Source organism: Furipterus horrens, unplaced genomic scaffold, assembly GCF_987537825.1.
Source record: "Furipterus horrens unplaced genomic scaffold, mFurHor1.1.pri manual_scaffold_5, whole genome shotgun sequence".
In the NCBI taxonomy this organism is placed as follows: Eukaryota; Metazoa; Chordata; class Mammalia; order Chiroptera; family Furipteridae; genus Furipterus; species Furipterus horrens.
In genome coordinates this window covers 6,020,437-6,039,213 of record NW_028327175.1, presented here as the reverse complement: position 1 = coordinate 6,039,213, position 18,777 = coordinate 6,020,437, and the positions used below count along the sequence as shown (strand labels likewise).

The 18,777-nt window shown below is 41.5% G+C and overlaps 1 pseudogene; it reads right to left on the bottom strand.

The window, feature by feature from the left end:
* Positions 1–1,246: 1,246 nt before the first annotated feature.
* Positions 1,247–18,372, bottom strand: LOC150008132 (mitochondrial import receptor subunit TOM22 homolog; annotated as a pseudogene).
* Positions 18,373–18,777: the final 405 nt, after the last annotated feature.

Genomic DNA, 18,777 nt, shown 5'->3' with positions numbered 1-18,777 from the left:
ATAATGAATTTGAAATTATTCCGTTTAAGAGAAACAGAACAGAACAAATGTTGGTGGTTCTTATATTTAGAAGTTACCATTTTCAGAAGTTATTATTTCCATGTGGTGGGTAGAAACTTCACTGAACTTGGGCGTTAGGCTATTATTTGTATCCTTGGTTCTATCACCGATGGTATAAATTTGGGTAGTTGCTTCACTTATTTTTCTCTCAATTTACTCGTTGGTAGAATGGGACTAATAGTACCTACCTCACCAGCATGTGGACAGTAGGAAGCTGCTTAGTGATGCATCAGCCTCAGTTGGTCAATCCAACCCCAGCATTAGCTCTTCCGGGCTCTGGGTTCATAATTCGTAAGTGGTGGTTTCAGTTTAGGGAATGACAGAGAAGAGTTTGTGCACCTTGAAGTGGGCCTGACCTATCTAGGCAGCTAGAAGGTAAGGGTCGAACACTGGCTTACCTTTCCAGTCTTGTTCTGGGCAATTTTCCTGGTAGTTCCCTGGGTCTCAGCTTTACTAATATTTTCCTTAGTCTTGCTTCTGGGCTTCTGTACCTGCTGCATATTCTGTGAAATGAGGCTTCCTCTTTACTGCTCCGAAGGACTCTTACTCATGCTTTTTTTTTTTTCCAGTTGGAATAATTTTTAATATTTAAATACAAGACTGAGCCCTGAATTTTCTTGTTTTTATTACCTTAGACACGCGTGCAGGTCTAACAGCCAAGATGTGCAGAGAGGCAAGCTCCTGCTCTGCCCTCCGGTCCCCACGCTGTGTTTTATGCTGCCACCCCGTCCTCTTTTCCAACATACACAGAAAGTCACAGTGGCTGCTTTTCCATGACAGTTGGAACACGTTTTGCATTTCATAGTGTGCACGTGCAAACAAAACAGTCGTTAGTGGTCAGGGGTACATCCTTCCCCATGGCCCCCACAAAGAGACACTGAGGAGGTCTTCTGGGCAGGAGTTGGTTTAGCAGAAGGTGTGGGATGGCCGGAGCTGGAGTAACCATCTGCCCTGCTGCACTCTGGTATCGAAGTGAGGACAGGGTAGTAAGCTGGGGGGGCTTGGAGGGCACAGCTGCACGGAGGGAGTCTCTCCATGAGACGGCGTGGGGACAATTCTCCCAGCTGGGCTTGGAGAGGTCAATGGGCCCAAGTTAAAAAAAAAAAAAGAAAGAAATCAGCAGTTCAGACACTATTGATTTTTTAAACTTCTCCTGCCAAGAAAGGTCAAATCCAGCAGTCACAGTCTAGATCGTCCCAGGAAGTGAAGGCAGGGCCCCTGGCCCTCCTCCTGCCAGCCCTGTGTTGGGCCCTAGAACAATCGCTGCTGCTGCAGGTGCTGCGGGTGTCCCACCGGCAACTCCTCAGTCTCCGAGACAACGGAAGAACCAGGGTCACGAAGGAAGTTGTCCCAATCCACAGGGCTGCCCTGGAAAACCCGTACATTTTTTGAGCCATGAAGAGGGAGAAATCAAAAGTGGCTCTGGCTGCAGGCCGGGTCCTCTCTGGAAACATCTCCGGCAGACCCCAGAGTCTCTCTGACAGGGTCTCAGCTGGCTCCTTGTTGTGTTCCTCTTCCGGCTCCTCCTCGGTCCTCTTGGCATCACCTTTCAGAGGCAGTTCGTCTGGGGACAGGGGAGCCCCCGGGTCAGCGGTGGAGACAAAGCAGTGGACGTGGCTGTAGGGGTACCTACTGATTCTTTAAGATTAAATTTAAGGGTCACTTCTCCAAGGCAGAATTATGTACCCCTCCTCGTGGCATTTACCATGTTGCATTGAATTGCTGGTGCCATTTATCTTCTCCACATACGTGGTAAGAAACTCCTTTTGCTTCAATGACTTTTTTTCTATATTTTAAAATGACCCCACCTGTAAGGTATAAAAGAGAAATAGCTGCAGTTGTTATTTGTTTTCTATTTAAACTGTGTCGAAATCCTCACAATTCTAAGAAGTTAACAATTTATATTACATAAGGAGCTTGCCAGTCTTAACCTCCTGACCTTTGGGAAAGTAGGCATTTCTATTTATTTAAGGGCACAACAAAGAGTCAACGCTACTCTTTGGGGGGCGCTTGTTCCGCCACGGAGGAAATACCATTTATATTGACAGCTGCACGGCTTGTTGAAGACTTGGCTGGAATCCTATAAAAGGAGGATTCATTAAGTGTCAGTTAAGCACTGTAGCTCTCTGTCACCATTGTCACCGTGTTTTCTGCCAAAGGAGAAGATAACATTTGTATAGAAACATAAGGAGAAGGGACCTCTGGTTAGGGAACTTCTGGAAATAAATAAGTGATTGTGGTGCATGTTCTGTGCTCTCGAAGAGAGTCCGAGTTGGGTTTCCTGATTATGGCATGTGGCAGGGGTGTCACTGTTGAAAAACTGTGTCCTGCCTGGCTGTATTTCAGAGTGGGCGGTGGGAAGGACAGGAAAACGTGGACCTCAGTGTCAGAGTCTGAATTCTGGAAGGTGGAATTCTCAGCTGTAACACCCTATCTAAGGCTACTTCCTCACACCTAGCCCCCTGATTTTTACACTGGGTCAATGCTGTCTGCTTCACCCATGTGGGGATTAAGCAGAATTACTTTATGCAACTAAGGTAGTATGCAGATGGAATAATTTTAGTAGGGGTCGCTTGAAAGGGCAATCATTTTAAGCTAAGTAAATTAATTTCTGGTGATGGTGGAGGGTGCTGTGTTTGGGCAGACGATGCTTCTTTCTACATTCAATCATGCTACGTGAGCAACATGATTGACAGGGAGTTAAAAACATGCTGTGGCTAGAAGATTGATGTGATTTTTCATTAGAAACATGTTCATTTTTTCTCTCTTCATTCTACGATGATTTTTACTTCCAAAACATCTGATATTTGCATATAAAGATTAATCAGTAAGAAAAAGGTACGCAAGTGTATTTACATGATCATTTTATAGCTTTTCTCATTGATTTTTTTCCCTTTGTAAAAAGATTAGTCAATTAAAAAAAAGACTAATTGATTTTTTTCAGAGGTGGTACTACTTAGATATATCAATTGCATAAACTGGTTTTCTAGTGACTCTTATTCTGTCAACCCAGGGGGAAGACAATGACTTGGCAAGAGGTCAGGGAAATTCCCTTTGAGGGGGTAACATTTTGTCTGAGACTTGCACGGCCAGAAGGAGGTAGCCGTTCATGGCCATGGGAATAGAAAGGAAGTTAGTGTAACTGGGGTCATGACAGCCAGTAGTAGGAGATGAGGCCAGAGAAAGAGGCAAAGTCCAGATCACACAGGGTATCAGGTTTTGTAGGTGATGATAAGAAGTTTTATTCTAGGAGAGATGGGGTGGGTCGTATGTGACCTAAACTCAACTCAAGGCATAGTTCCTATCTTGAGTAAGATGATTAAAGATTGGAGTAATATCAACTATAGTATCTGAGAGGGATTATAAGGTTGATAGTGTCATTCAAGGTCACTGACAACTTAAGAAGTGATAGCTTACAGAGACAGAAACAACTTCACATTCACAATATTAAGTTTAAGAAGGGCAATGATACATAAAAATTGCTGGCTAATAACTTTAATTTAAGGCTAACCTTTAAACTAATATTTGGAAGCCACTGTGCACTTGTATCAGTGGTTGAAGTGAGGAGATCATATTAATTTCTCAGAGCTGTAGTATAGAAAGAAAATATGAGAGAAGCTAGGAGCCTGTGAGAAGAAAGTCTACTTTTATGGTATCAAGTATTTGAGTCTTGGTTTTGAGGCATTTATAATGGAAAAAATGTCTTGAGCTCAGCCAATAAATAATCAATCACAAAGGTTAATTTACTAAGACAGGCTTTCAAGACCTGTATTTGACTAACTATGAACAAGCCTTGCATCAGGGACAATAACCTAACTCAAACATTTAAAGGGATGCTGATTGTCCACGGAAACTCACACCCCAATGTTAGTTTGGGCACTTCCACAGAATAGATGTCTAGATGGTATTCTTTCAGAATGGGAAAGCTTTGGATGAGGTTTTAAAGAAAACATGCAGACTACGAATTTTATAGAACCAGACAAAAAGCACAAGTCTAGTCTGCTTTTGTTTAAGTAGCCTATTTTTGATGAAAAGTTAAGTCCTTGTAACAAAGAAGTAATCAGAACAATTGGCAGTATCCTCCATTTCACGTGCCCATGAATGAGAAAAACCCAGCTGATGCTCAGATCATCCTTCCGAAGAAGATGGACCAGGAAGCAAATGAAGATGTGGTAGGGAAGAAAGAGGAGGAGCCAGTGAAGAGCTGAGCACTAGGGATCTCAGAGTACATACGAGGAACTAGTCTAAAGCGATCTTTCTATGTTACTTGGAGAGGCAGGGAGGGGAGTAATTGCCTAAACGTCGCCAGGATAAGCCAGGGCAGTCACAGAGAGAGGACTTTCCTGTGCTGTGATAGCAAAGGCTCTCAGTTCATTAAGGTAGACATAAATTCTACGTACAGGTGGTGGAGGGGCGTGGTCACAGAAGTTGTATAAGATCTCAGAGATAATACCTACGAGAACTGGAACGAGAACAGTCATGTGTTCCTAATTCCCCAGCCATCCTGATTTCAGATTTCTGCTCAATGATACCTGCAGAGCATTTTTATTTGCGAAGCCATGTGTCTCGGCTTATTAGAAGCCATGTATTTTGGGCCCTGCACTCTTTCTGCTGTACTTTCCGTATTATCTCGCAGGGAAAGTCTGTCAGATTCTGTTACTTTGATGCATACTTTTCCATGAGAGGTTTACCCAACTAATATCTAACAAGGAAGTGAAATTCTTCTCACAGTGGGATGATTTACCCTTCAATCTTGGGACACTTATTTGAGATGAAAACAGCTGTAATATGACTAAGTTACAGCCTCCAGAAAGGCATGTGTTTTACTCCAATAATAAATATCATGGGAAAACAAATTACTGGCTGTGTGGAAGAATAAGGGGAAGCGTTTTATCTTTCTAACTGAATGCTGGAACACTTTGGCAGTGTGAATGGGAACAATATTAGAAATGGGCAGAGATTATATCCCAGAAAGAGAAAAAGCCGTGGCATAATATTAATTTACTTATCCTTCAGGGTGAGAATGTCATTTATGATTTAATATTTAGGAACTATTTTCTCTTAAAAAAGATTTTTAAAGTATATTTTATTGATTATGCTGTTACAGTTATCCACTTTTTTTCCCCTTTAGCCCCCACTGCCTGGTACCTCCCTTCCCTCCAGCAATATCCCCCCTCCCTTAGTTCATGTCCATGGGTCATGCATATAAGTTCTTTGGCTTCTCCACTTTTTTACTATTCTTAATGTCCTCCTGTCTATTTTGTACCTACCAGTTATGCTTCTTGATCCCTTTTACCCCATTCTCCCCATTCCCCTCCCCACTGATAACTCTTCATATGGTCTCCATATCTATGTCTCTGTTACTGTTCTAGTTGTTTGCTTTGTTTTTTAGATTCATTTGTTGATAATTGTGAGTTTGTTATTTTATTGTTCATAGTTTTGATCTTCTTTTTTTAAATGTGTCCCTTTAACATTTCATATAATAATGACTTGGTGATGGTGAACCCCTTTAGCTTTACTTTACCTGGGAAGCACTTTATATGCCCTTCAATTCTAAATGATAGCTTTTCTGTGTAGACTAATCTTGGTTGTAGGTCCTTGCTTTTCATCACCTTGAATACTTCTTGCCAGTCCCTTCTTGCCTGCAAAGTTTATTTTGAGAGATCAGCTGACAGTCTTATGGGAACCCCTTTGTAGGTAACTATCTTCTTTTCACTTGCTGCTTTTAAGATTCTCCCTTTATCTTTCACTTTTGGCATTTTAATTGTGATGTGTCTTGGTGTGGTCCTCTTTGGGTCTAGCTTGTTTGGGACCCTCTATGATTCCTGAACTCGTATGTCTATTTCCTTCACCAAATTAAGGAAGTTTTCTTTTCACATAAGTTTTCAATTTCTTGCTCTTCCTCTTCTCCTTCTGGCACCCCGATGATTCATATGTTGGTATGTTTAAGGTTGTCCCAGAGGTTTCTAAGTCTCTCCCCAGTTTTTTCTATTCTTGTTTCTTCATTCTGTACTGGTTGACTGTTTATTTCTTCCTTAGATTCTTAATTGTCGGTTTGAACCCCAGCTTCCTTCTCTTCACCATTGGTTTTGTGTGGATTTTTCTTTACTTCGCTTAGTATAGCCTTCACTTCTTCCTTTATGTATTTGCAATACTCAACCATATCTGTGAGCATCGTTATTACCAGTGTTTTGAACTCTGTGTCTGTTAGGTTGGCTACCTCCTCATCTGTTAGCTTGGCTATCTCCTCGTCGCTTAGGTCTCCCTCTGGAACTTTGATCTGCTTCCTCTTTTGGGCCATACTTCTTTGTCTCCTCAATTTTCCAGCCTCCTGTGTTTGCTTCTGTGTATTGGGTACCTTAGGTATTTGTCAGTGCTAGGTGACCCTTTTCACCACCATGTGATGCTGTATGTGAGGCAGGGGTCAGAGAGGGAACAATGCCACTTTCTTGGCACTCACCCCTTTTGCAGTCAGTTCAGTCATTTCCCATATGAGACTGGTGCCCCTCTAGCTGTTGCCGTGTTGACAGTTCCCAAAGTGGGTAGGTTTGTGTATGTTCTTGGACAGTGGGGGCCCTCTAAATGGACTCTCCTGAGATAGCAGCAGTTTCTTCTGTTGCCCCAACCCCCACTTTTTTTCACAGCCATAAGCAATGAGGCTTTATTTTCCCAGTGCTGTGTGGTCTGGCCTGGGCCTGGGATGCTCCTCAGGTGTCCCTCCTGGCTTTTATAATGTGTGACTGCTGGTTCCGTAGGCTGGGAGCAGCCACTGCCTTGCCACTGCCACCACCACACCATGTCCTCTCTGCACTGGTTCCCCATCTCTGCCCCTCCTACCCATCTGGATGAGTATGACTTCTTTATATATTTGTTGTACTTCCATGCAGTTCAATTTTCTGGTTGTTCTGGTTGTTTTTATTTTGAGGTAGATGTAATTCTTCTTATGGTTGTGGAAGGACTGAAGTGTGTATACATACACCTCCATGTTGGCCAGAAGTCACAGTTGCTCCTGAACATAATTTTTAAAGCAGAATTATTAATTATTTGGACATAGGAAATGTAAAAATTTACTAATGATGCAAGAACATAAGATAACACAGTTTTAAGCAAAGCATCTTTTAAAAAAATTATGATAGATCTTTATATAAAATAATATACAGCTATTTAGAAGAATGAGTCAAATCTCTATATTTGCCAGAAGTTAGGCTATATTTATATTTATATTTTTACTTTATTTAAAAAATTTTATTTTTAATGACAATTGACATTAAACATTGTTTTGTATTAGTTTCAGATATATAGCATAAATGGTTAGAGAATTATATAATTTACAAAGTGATTCCCCTGCTATAATTCAATTACCCCACCTGGCACTATTCAGTTATTGTAATATTATGGATAATATTCCCTATTCTGAATTTTACATCTCCATGACTATTTTTTAACTACCAATTTGTACTTCTTAATCCCTTCACCTTTTCTGCCCAGTCCTAAGCCCCCTCCCCTCTGGCAATCATCAGTTTGTTCTCTGCATCTATGTCTGATTCTGTTTTGTTTGCTTATTTTGTTCTTTGGACTCCACATATAAGTAAAATCATATGGTATTTGTCTTTCTCTGTCTGACTTATTTCACTTAGCGTTATACCCTCTAGGTCCATCCATGTTGTTGCACATGATAAGATTTCATTCAATTTTTTAAGAGTGTATTTTATTGATTATGTTGTTACAGTAGTCCCAATTTTTTCCCCCTTTGCTCCCTTCTGCCCAGTACCCCCCTTCCCTCCAGTAATCCCAGCCCCCTTAGTTCATGTCCGCAGGTCGTGCATACAAGTTCTTTGGCTTCACCCTTTCCTACATTATTCTTAACTTCCCCTGTCTATTTTGTACCAACCAGTTATGCTTCTTAGTCCCTGCACCATTTCCCCATTTCTTCCCCTTCCCCCTCCCAGCTGATAACCCTCCAAATTATCCCCATACTTATGATTCTGTTCCTATTTTGATTTACTTAGTTTGATTTTGTTTTTATTTTTTAGATTCAGTTGTTGATAGTTGTGAGTTTGTTGTCATTTTAATGTTCATAATTTTGATCTTCTTTTTCCTAAGTAAGTGCCTTTGACATTTCATATAATAATAGCTTGGTAATGATGAGCTCTTTTAGCTTTACCTTGTCTAGGAAGCACTTTATCTGCCCTTCCGTTCTAAACAATAGCTTTGCTGGATAGAGTAATCTTGGTTGTAAGTCCTTGTTTTTCATCGCTTTGAATACTTCTTGCCAGTCCCTTCTTGCCTGCAAAGTTTCTTTTGAGAAATCAGGTGATGGTCTTACAGACACCCCTTGGTAGGTAACTTTCTGCTTTTCTCTTGCTGCTTTTAAGATTCTCTCTTTGTCTTTAACCTTTGGCATTTTAATTATGATGTGTCTTGGTGTGGTCCTCTTTGGGTCTAGCTTGTTTGGGACTCTCTGTGCTTCCTGGATTTGTATGTCTATTTCCTTCGTCAAATTTGGGAAGTTTTCTTTCATTGTTTTCTCACATATATTTTCAATTTATTGCTCTTCCTCTTCTCCTTCTGGCACTCGTATGGTTCAGACATGTTTAAAGTTGTCCCAGAGGTTCCTAAGCCTTTCCTGATTTTTTTTTCTCAATTCTTGTTTCCTCATTCTGTACTGGTTGACTGTTTTTTTCTTATGTTCCAAATAATTGATTTGAACCCTGGTTTCCTTCCCTTCACCATTGGGTTTGTGTGGATTTTCCTTTGTTTCATTTAGCATAGCCTTCACTTCTTTGTATGTGTTTGCCATACTTAGGCATATCTATCAATCCTGTGAGCATCTTTAGCACCAGTGTTTCAAACTCTGCGTCTGTTAGGTTGGCTATCTCCTCGTCACTTAGTTCTCCCACTGGAACCTTGATCGTTTCCCTCTTTTGGGCCATACTTCTCTGTCTCCTTATCTTGACAGGCTCCTGTGTTTGTTTGCCTCTGTGTCTTAGGTAGAGCTGTCACACCTGTTATGTTGTAAGGGGCGGAGCCTTAGGTGTTCGTCAGTAGAGGGCGACCTGTTTCACCATGTTGTTGTGCTGTGTGTGGGGGAGGGGTCTGAGAGGGATCAATGCTGCCTGCTCAGTACTCGCTCTTTTTTCAGGCACTTCTCCCACTTCCTTTTGGGACTGGTGGCTCTCTAGCTGTTGCCCTGGCTGTCGTTCCCAGAATGGGTGGGTCTGCGGATGTTCTAGGACTGTGGGGGCTTTTTAAACAAGCAGACTCTTCAGTTTCTTCCTCTGCCTCAACCCCCACTGGTTTGCAGAGGCAGAAGCAATGACGCTTTATTTTTCCTGGCGCTGGAATCATGAGCTGCATGGTCTCGGCTGGTGCTGGGAGCACTCCCCAGTGCCCCTCCCTTTGAAACGTGTAACTACATTTTCTGCCAGCCTGCTGCTGCTGCCACCACCACACCATGTCCTCTCTGCCCTGGCTCCACCCCTCCTACCTGTCTGGATGAATATTTCTTCTTTATATCTTTGTTTGCTGGACTTCCATGCATCTTGATTTTTTGGAACTTCTGGTTGTGTCTAGTTTTGATGTAGTTGTATTCCTTCTTAGTTGTGAGGGGAGATGCAGCGTGTCTGTCTAGGTCTCCATCTTCGCTGGAAGTCATCATCCTTTTTTATGGCTAATATTCCATTGAATATATGTACCACCACTTTTTAAATTCACTTGTATATTGATAGGCACTTGGCTATTGGAAATAATGTGACAATAAACATAAAGGGTACGTATACCTTTTCAAATTAGTGTTTTGGGTTTCTTCAGATATATACCCAGGGTGGAATTGCGGAGTTATAAGGCAGTTCCATTTTTAGTTTTTTGCAGAAATTCCACACTGTTTTCCACAGTAGCTGTACCAGTTTGCATTCCCACCAATAGTTCATGAAGGTTCCCTTTTCTCCACATTCTTGCCAACACTTGTTTGTTACTTGATTGACAATAGCCATTCTTACAGGTATAAGATGATATCTCACTGTGGTTTTAATTTGCATTTCTCTGATGATCAGTGATGTTGAGCACATTTTCACATATCTATTGGCCACCTGTATGCCCTCTTTGGAGAAATGTCTATTCAGATCCTTGGTCACTTTTCAATTGAATTGTTTGGTTTAAAATTTTTTCTTTGGTGTTTGGTAGTTTGTGTTATCTATAAATTTTGGATAGTCGCCCAGTATTGGATGTGTCATTGGCAAATATCTTCTACTCAATAGGACATCTTTTCATTTTGTTGATAGTTTCCTTTGCTGTGCAAAAACTTTTTAGTTTGCTGTAGTTCCATTTGTTTATTTTTTCTTTTACTTCTCTTCTCTGAGGATATATACCAGAAAAAATATTGTGAAGCAACACATCTTTATTGATGAGATTTAAAAATAGGAACAGGCCATATTTATGACTAGTAAGGGGTAGCCTGTTTTAGGTGTAGGTATTATATAAAGTGAAGATCCTTATTTATAAACAGTAAAAAGCTTTGGAAATTTAATAAATTCAAACTAAAGAGTAGATCAGTGAGTATAGTCTCTGACCTTAAAAATAAGTCCTGTAGAAAATGTTTTATCTACTTTCCATTGAAAGCACAGGGTACTGTGTAAGCTGGTGATAATTAGAAAAATAGATCTTATAGAGAATCTCTAATATTTTTTTCTGGACAACAGATAATTGAGTTTTTAGGAAATAATCATTGACTATTTTACTAGATAATATACAGGATTAAAAATAATCTCAGAGGTGATGACTCTGCCCTCAAGAAGCTTATAGTCAAGTAATAAAGATAAGACATGTAAATATAAATAGCTGATCAGTCTCTGATTCTTATCTTCCCTTACTTCCATCTTCTATATAATTTAGGCAAACTGTATTATTCCCATTTCCACAACATACTAAACACACTTAAACCTCCTTGCCTTTGCTCACATAGTTCTCACTTCTTAGAAAACAGCCCCTTCTCTCATCTCTTCATAGCCCCATTCTGCCAACCTTTGTGGCCCCCACATGGGGCTGTGCTTCATTGGAAGAAAAGACTTTAGAATCGAGCAAGCTGAGAAATTAGATATTGGGGCATTGTAATCATCATCATTAGTCTGAGAAGTGATGATTGATGGCAGCTAGGAAGAAGGTCTTTGAGCAAGTAGCAGACACAGTGATAGGCGAGGAGCGTGTTCAGAGAGCAGTATCTGATGGCAAAGAAGATGAGAAAAGGGGGAACTTTTTTCATGAACCCGGAGTGGAGCGGGGTATTTAACATTGGGTATGTAGCTATTGGCCTGTGGTATCCCCAGATGGTGGTGTTCCCAGATGCCGGCCTTGTTACATTTAAGAGCAGAGGTGGATAGACCAATCAAATAAAAGCCTGAGGCCACTGAACGCTAGGACTTCGTTCCCAACTGAACAGGATTTTCAGAGAACAGAGAGGGAGGGGCCGATGGGGCAGATTAGGTGTTGACACTGGAGAAACCCCGTGGAGTAGGAAAAAGCGCATGGAGGAGACTGAACTGGGTGGAGGCTTGCTCTGAGGATGCTGAGAATAAGTGCCTCAGGAAATGCAGTGCTTTAGGAGACAGCTGAGAGGAGAAGGAAGAAGCGAATGCAGAAGAAGTTAAGATTCTTTTTTTCTTTTTGTGATTTAATCTTTACTGTATTTTTTCCCATTACCATTTAGTCCCCTTACACCCCACCTCCCCCCCAGCCATCATCACACTGCTGTCTATGCCCATGGGTCCTTTTTCCTTTTGCTCAGTCCTTCCACCCCCTAACCCCCACCCCCACAACTATCATCCTGCTCTCTATATGAGTCTGTCTATTTTCCCCGTTAGTTCAGTTTGTTCATTAGAGTCCACATATGAATGAAATCATATGGTATCTGTCTCTCTCTGACTGGCTTATTTCACTGAGCATAATGTTCTCCAGGGTCATCCATACGGTCACAAAGGCTAAATTTTTCCTTTTTTTTTTTTTAATGGCTGAGTAGAACTCCATTTTGTAAATGTCCCATAGTTTTGTCCACTCATCTACTGATGGACATTTGGGCTGCTCCCATATCTTGGCCATTGTAAATAACTCAGCGATGAACATAGGGATGTTTATGTTCTTTTGAATTAGTGTTTTCGTTCCTTCAGATATATTCCCAGACGTGGGATAGCTGGGTCAAAAGGCAGGCCCACTTTAAATATTTTGTGATATCTCCACTCGCTTTCTACAGTGGCTGCCCCAGTCTGCATTCCCACCAACAGGGCACTAGGGTTCCCGTTTCTCCGCATCCTCGCCAGCACTTGTTTGCTGATTTGTTGATGACGGCCATTCTGACAGGTGTGAGGTGGTATCTCACTGTGGTTTCTATTTGCATTTCTCTGATGATTAGTGATGCTGAGCATCTTTTCATATGTCTATTGGTCATCTCTTTGTCCTCTTTGGAGATGTGTCTCCTCAGGTCTTTTGCCCATGTTTTAATTGTTTGTTTGTTTGTTTGGTTTTTGGTGTTGAATTTTGTATGTTCTTTATAAATTTTGAATATTAACCCCTTATCATATGTATTAGTGAATATGCTCTTCCATTCTGTGAGTGGTGTTTAATTTTATTGATGATTTCTTTGCTGTGCAAAACTTTTTCGTTTAATATAGTCCCATTTATTTATTTTTTATTTTGTTTCCCTTGCCTGGAGAGATATATCTGATAAAATATTGCCATAAACAATGTCTGAAATTTTGTTGCCTATGTTTTCTTCTAGGATTTTTATGGTTTCACGTCTAGCATTGAAGTCTTTGATCCATTTTGAATTTATTCTTGTGTGTGGTGTAAGAAGGTGGTCTAGTTTCATTTTTCTGCACGTATCTGTCCAATTTTCCCAGCAGCATTCATCGAATAAACTATCTTTAGCCCATTGTATGTGCTTGCTGAATTTCACAGGTGAAATGGGCTTCAACCAAGTTCCCACAGGGAATTAAATCTTGGAAGCCAATGAAAGATGAAAGGAGATTAAATTCAGTGGGGTCTTAAGAACTGTAATTGTTTTGAAATCTTGGGGTTTTCTTGTAACTACAAAGAAAAAGAAATGGAAACAAAAACCTCTATGTCTTTTTTTTTTCTTTCTGTCAATTAGTAGACGTCTGCTCCATCCTCCCATGTTCAGGTTGGTCATTCTGCCGAAAATTGTTGCCAGTATGTGCGCTGTGTTTAGGGGAAGGGTGCTAGAGGGGAGTAATTACAGGGACTTCGGGCCTTTCATCTAAACCCAGAAATCTTAAGTGACAGCTGTGTGAACGACTCATCATTCAATTAAGTGGTTTGAAACCCTGCCTGTGGTTAAAGACCCCGTGGTTCATGAGTTCGCAGCCACTGGGGTCCGCGCCATCTCGCCAGGGCACTCACATTGCGTCAGAAACCGCCGCTTTGCCGGGGCAGAAGGATGCCGGGCAGACATCCCGACCACGATGTTTATTTCTGGAGGGCAAAAATCACAATGGAAATTGGACCTGAGTCTAGCAGAAAATGATTTTCCCTCCAAAATATGTAGCACGGCGGTGAGAAATGAAATGTCTATGTGTTTAGTCTGCTGAGAAACGCAGGAGGGTTCGTACTCGAGGAGGGTGAGGGTTACCTATACTCTTTTGTCCTTCCCACCAAGTGGGGACCCCATTTCTACTTCAATTGATGACGATTATTAAGTTTACTGTTCATAACTGGTGTTGCACTAGGTGCTGGGAGGATGAAGGGAAAGTAGGAAGCAAAGTACTTCCTGGAATTTTCAAATTATCAGGGTAGTTACAATCGATAAGCGAGAGTGTCAAGGCAATTCATAAGCCCCAGTGAGACTGTCGCGTGCAGGAGAGCCTGCGCGTTAGAAACTGAGCTCTGTCAGGTGATGTCCCTTATAAACATGTTTCTGGGAGAGAGTGACAATGCCACCAAGCCCATGCCACGGTAGGTGGAGGCAGCCCCCCCCGCCCCCCCACCAAAAGGAACTCTCTAATCATCTGTTTTCCGTTTGGTTGACCTCCGCTTGGCTTAGTTTTCTTGCAGTAATTGTATTGCCCTATATGTTGGAAGCCAATTATTTATTGATTATCCATTTTCCATGGATACAATGTTGCTTTTTGCTCTGAAAAGCAGTTAAGATTGTCTGAGTGAGGTCTCCTTCATGCAATAAATCCCTAATCTTAAGGATTTTTAGAATATTATGCTTAAAGCTTTTAAGAGCTGTTATAGGTAAGTAGATTTACTTGTAATAAATAAATATAATAGAAATAAATGGTAAATAAAGAAATGACTTCTTATTGACTGCCTTATAGGCTAGCAGAAACTGTACAAAGTGTTCTTATCTTAATTTTATGCTATTGCAATGAGAAAAGAAACATATTGGGTGAGTGTTGTGGAACTAATGTAAGATAAAGATATTTAAGTAGAAAAAAACAAAAGGAGGTTAATTTACGTTATTTTTCTGTGTCCTCTATTGATGTCATTTAAATTACCTATCACCAGAATTATATGGCCTTCATTTAAAATATGGTGGGCAGGCAGGAAGCCTTTCTTATCAATGCCTGTCACTATACCACCGATTGAAGAAGCCCATTCTCTGGGAACAAAGGACATCCCCGTCCACCAAGCTGCCCCCTGTAACCCTAACCTGATACCTGTTTGCCTTTAAACTTCCCACAGGAGATCATTCCTCAGGCACACAAAGGCAGATCCTCTCCCAGCTCCACATTTATCAGCAGAAAAAAAGCAAACACCGCCATCTTGCAGGTACACAGTGTCTCCGCACCTATTACCGTGGAAGGCACCGGTGACCTTCCGCCGGCCCAAGCCACCCACGAGGAGCCTTTGATGTTCCCGGAGCCTCATGTTTTAATACAGTCTAAATAGCCCACGTTTGAACTGCGAGAGTCCTGTCTGCAGCCATGTTAGAGGTGATATCAAAGACAGTCACGTTTTAATGGTCTTCCCCTCTCCGACAGAGCAGCGGGCAGGGGCCAACACTGTGAGGCCACCTCCCCCCCGCGTTACACTCTCCTGCCCATCCACACCCCCCTTTCCTTCCCCACACTAACCAGATGCCACACGCCTGTCACTGGGCGCATTGACTGTTTCTGGGAAAGAAGATCCTTCAGAGAAAACGAATCCACCTCTGTTTACACGTTGAAAAATATACATTACAAGAGATAATTCTACGTGGACTTGTCTCAGGAGAGTGGGTGACACCGTATTTGGGGTTAGGCGCTTGGTGGGTTTAGAGCACAGGGAGGGAGCTGGTACAAGAGGGTGATGATGAGCTGATGGGCCAAGGCAGCGAGGAGTTGCGATTTCCGGCTGATGATCATTAGAACAGGAAGCTGACCAACCAGCCCGTATAAGAAACTCATTTTACAGACGAGGGTATTCTTGCTGTGCAATAGCGTGAGGCCCTTTACGGAAAAAGATTCAGTGATCCAAGTATGGTCACGTGGGGGACGATGTTGGAAGGCTCCGAGGAGCTATCTTATAATGCAGTGGAGTCAAATCTTCTGTTCAGACATTTAAAGGTCACTGTTGTTTATGAACTCATAATAATAATAACATCATACAATTGCCATGTGATTATGTGCTCACACTCTTCTAAGACTGTGATAGCTTTCATTCATTTAACCCTCGCAACGAGGCTCTATTACAATCATTCCGGTTTTCCAGATGGGGCACCTGAGGCACAGAGAAGTTAAGTAAGCACCTCAAGGCCACCCAGCTAGGAAGTGGCAGAGGTAGAATCCTAAGCTAGGCTTTCAGCTGCCAAGTCCGTGCCCTAAACCATTACATTATATTATGTCAATGATAGTATCTGGCTGAGAAAATCAGAAATACATTTTTTTTTTCTCACCAGTTTTAAAATCAAAATGACTATCTTCAATGTTTTGAAAGAAAAACACACTGCTGTTTTTGTGTTGCTCACACCGTGTCAGCTTAATAATAGATAAATAGTCAACCGATCAATTTCTGTGCTTCCCTGTCAGGCAACAGTGTTCACAAGGGAGAAAAGTTGTATGAAGGGTTGGCTAAATTGTCCCATTTGTGTGGCTCTCTGGAGGGAAAAATATCTTTGAAAATTTCTTGGCATGACTTTCTTTGAAATTGTTAAAGCCTTTTGTTTACCAAACACTGTCCACTGTTAAAAGTAAAACTTCCTCTGTGTTCTGAGTTTTGGCCCAGTTGGTTAATCTTCCAGGAGTGTTGAAAACAGGGCTTTAATTAGCAATTTTATCAGTTAACCCAGTCACTCATCTCCAGGTCTTATCTGGATCCGTGGCAGTGCAGGCACTTAGGGACATCAGAAAGGGCCGACCTGTCACTGGGACAGTTGAGAGGACTTCTGTGGACAGTATTAAATGGAACGTGATACCAATCCAAAGATCTCACCAAAGGAAGCTAGCATCAGACTCAGCTTCTCTTGTATTTCTCTGTAATCCTCTCTGGTATGTCACCTTTGTTAGCCACGACAGAGTCAGTGGTCTTGTGTCATGTGAAGATGGGACCTAAAAAGGGGACGTTTCTAAACGAGTTAGCTAGTTGCTGAGCTGAACATAACCCTGGAGTTGTTCTTCACTATGCAAAACCAAAGGCATGTTTGGGAAATTAACATAGGGCCTGGAGAACTCAGTTTTCTGGTCAAAGTGAGAAAAATACCAATAAAATCAAGTACATGATTATTAACACTTGGCCTTCTCCAACACAGCCCAATTTGGGAGACTTGAATCTTTTTCCTAAATACAATTTATATTTTCTGGTGGTATCATTTAATGATTGTATTCCTGATTTGTTAAACATTTTGTGTTATTTTCCTGTATTTGAACTGTATTAAAACATATCATTACCTGGAAATAACTCTCTACTTCTTAAAAAACAAAAAGCACTTAAATCATAAAAAGAAGATCCATAATTTTATTATCACAGCATGGGCCTTCTATCATTGCAACAGCAGAGAAAGTAACAGGAAAAAAAAAATTCTGCGAGGGACATATTGGAGCCAGGAGATATATATGCTTGCCTAAGCAGTTCTGATGATTTGATAGTTGAAATGTTTATGCTTTTGTTCACTTAGATAACGTACTTAGGACATCTATTTTAAACAACAGATAATCGTAGTGTTGTACCGAGAGGGCTGACATAGTGGTAGTTGGTATCTGGGGATTATTAAAACAAACCTAGATAATTGTAGCACAGGGGGACTATTTTTGGCAAAGCAATTACTTAACATTTCATGCTAAAAATGATAGTGTTTTAGATTTATTATAAAACAGCAGAAAAACATATTTTTCTTCAGAAGCAGAAGGGTGGGCCATTAGTTAGAGCTTAAGGAAAACTTATTTTGTTTTTATTTTTCTTTCAGCCAGGCTTGAAAGTAAAATTGCTATATGATCTTATTTATTTTTTGCTCTGTATATATTTTTCCCCTCTTTACTGTTTGATGTAATTTCAAAGTAGCTAAACTTGCGAAATGAAAGACCAGGTTAAATTTTTCCTGAAGGATATTGAATGTCATGGTCATTATTCTCATAATAAGAGGTTTGTTTAGCTGCTTTGATTTCCACAAGCTTGGTAGCCCCTTTTCTGAGGGAAAAAATGCCTCCTGCCTAAAGTTTCCTCACAAGTAAGCAAGCTAACTATCATGGCAATCTTTGAACATGTAGCAAGTTGGAATCCCTCTGCCTCACTTATTTATCGAGATATAGGAAATTATTAGCAAATAAAATGGAAAACTTGGCTAAATAGGTTTATTTAGGCTGTGTTTTTTACAGGTAAACTGTATAGGACATTTAAACCTTACACTTGGCTAGCTCCAATAATGGGACACTTGCAACACAATTCCCAACTCATCGTGGGACTAAAGGTTTCTCAGAATTACAATCTATAATAAAAAGGTCATAATTATTATATATGAGCAAAACATAATAATGCATGCACATGACCTTGAGCAGTTATGAATACGTGCGTCTCAGGCACCTCTCTCTGTGTGACCACCATCTCATCACTTCCCTGCTCACACCCCCTTGGATCCAGACACCGAGTCTATCTGGGTTCTGCATCTGTCATTCCCTTGTTTGTCACCAGCCCTCCCTCCTTTCATACCCTCCTTCCCTCCTTATCCAGCTTACATTCTCGGGTCATAACCACTCCCTTGCCTGTCCCTTCCACTGTTTGCTCCGGGCTGGCTTTGTTGTGCTACCTTCTTGCCTGCCCTGGCCCTGGGCCGCTGACCACGTCCGGAGAAACGCACTTGGCGGCTGAATGGCCACACCTGAAAGCCATGCCCACGGAGCTCAAGTGAGACCCAAGATGAGCGTGGTCTGTTTGTATTTCTCTAACCCATTTACTCTCTCCGCCTCCTAGGAGAGTCAGTCGCTCTCCCCTGGGGGGCTTTGCTCCCCAGAGGACACTGGCAATGTCTGGGGATAGTTTTGTGGGCGCACCCTGGAGGATGGAGCGCTACTAACGTATCATGGGTGAAAATCCGGGTTGCTGCTGAACAGCCCGTGAGGCGCACGCAGCCCTCCCCTGCCCCACGGCAGAGCATTATCCTGCCCCAAATGTCCCAGTGCCAAGGTGGAGAACTCCGTGTAAAGTGTTCAATAACTTTTCTCTCTTTAAACTTGCAGCAGTCCTTCCTATATATATTTCTTATAGATAGTACAGCTAACGTCTTCCTTTTCTTCT